Source organism: Rattus norvegicus, chromosome 2 (genome assembly GCF_021556685.1).
Source record: "Rattus norvegicus strain SHRSP/BbbUtx chromosome 2, alternate assembly SHRSP_T2T, whole genome shotgun sequence".
NCBI classification, from domain to species: domain Eukaryota; kingdom Metazoa; phylum Chordata; class Mammalia; order Rodentia; family Muridae; genus Rattus; species Rattus norvegicus.
This window is the reverse complement of record NC_141535.1, coordinates 111,584,721-111,585,761: the sequence shown is the minus strand read 5'-3', so window position 1 is coordinate 111,585,761 and position 1,041 is coordinate 111,584,721. Positions and strand designations below refer to the sequence as shown.

Here is a 1,041-nt window from a genome sequence, read left to right as displayed (position 1 = left end):
CCCTTGTAAGTGCACACTCACACCCTCACACATAAATAGAAATTAAAGATGAGATATTTAAAATCTATGAATGAGTTTGCAATTTCACACAGATAATCTAGTTTAGTAAATCATGATGAGATGATTTATTCATTACTATCTACTGAGAGAAAATAAGTAAAGAAGCTCTAGTTCTTTTGCATCTGTGATCCATGCTTCATACTATGAAGATATGCACACATATATACAGTACACATGTCAGCTTTCATCATGTGCCAATGTAACTATACTGTGACTCAGGTCAGAGTCACTTTGTAAACTTCAGTGTATCCAGGTTACATGTTATAAAATGGCAACATTTTGGACCTGGGTAGCCAACCGCCTGTGGAGCAACATGCCTAAGTTTCATTGTGACTACTGTGATATGTATCTTACCCACCATTCTCCACGAAACACAAAGAGAATATGAAAGACTGTTACCAGAAATGGATAGAAGAGCAGGCCTGACTGACAAAACAACGGCTGCATTTCAACAAGGAATGCATTCTCTGCTCCTCCACTTGCAGGGGCCATGATCCCACCTCCCCACAGTCTCCCAGGTCCTTCTCGGCCTGGCATGATGCCTGCACCCCACATGGGAGGCCCTCCCATGATGCCAATGATGGACCCTCCTCCTCCTGGGATGACGCTTGTGGGACCAGCTCCTGGGATGAGACCTCCCATGGAAGGCCACATACCCGTGATGCCTGGTCCTCCAGTGATGAGACCTCCTGCCTGCCCTACAATGGTGCCCACATGGCCTGGCATGACCCGGCCAGACAGATAAGAGCAGAAGCACTCTATTGGTTTGTATTTCTTGTTGTTTCACCAGGAGATCTTGGTGCTGAGCCTGGGTGTTTACTAGATGCATGACAAGGAACTTCCCTTTGTGGAGGGAGAAGTGACACAAAAATATACGTGTTTTTTGCTTATATTGTGAAATGTGAAAATAAAACCGTCAGATCCTTAGTTAAAAAGCAAAATGGCAGCATTTTTCTTCCTTGGCTGGTTTCTATGGAACTC

At 44.3% G+C, this 1,041-nt stretch overlaps 1 pseudogene; it reads left to right on the top strand.

Moving 5' to 3' along the window:
- The first annotated feature begins 373 nt into the window (after positions 1-373).
- On the top strand, positions 374-805 carry LOC103691520 (U1 small nuclear ribonucleoprotein C pseudogene; annotated as a pseudogene).
- The last annotated feature ends 236 nt before the right edge of the window (positions 806-1,041 follow it).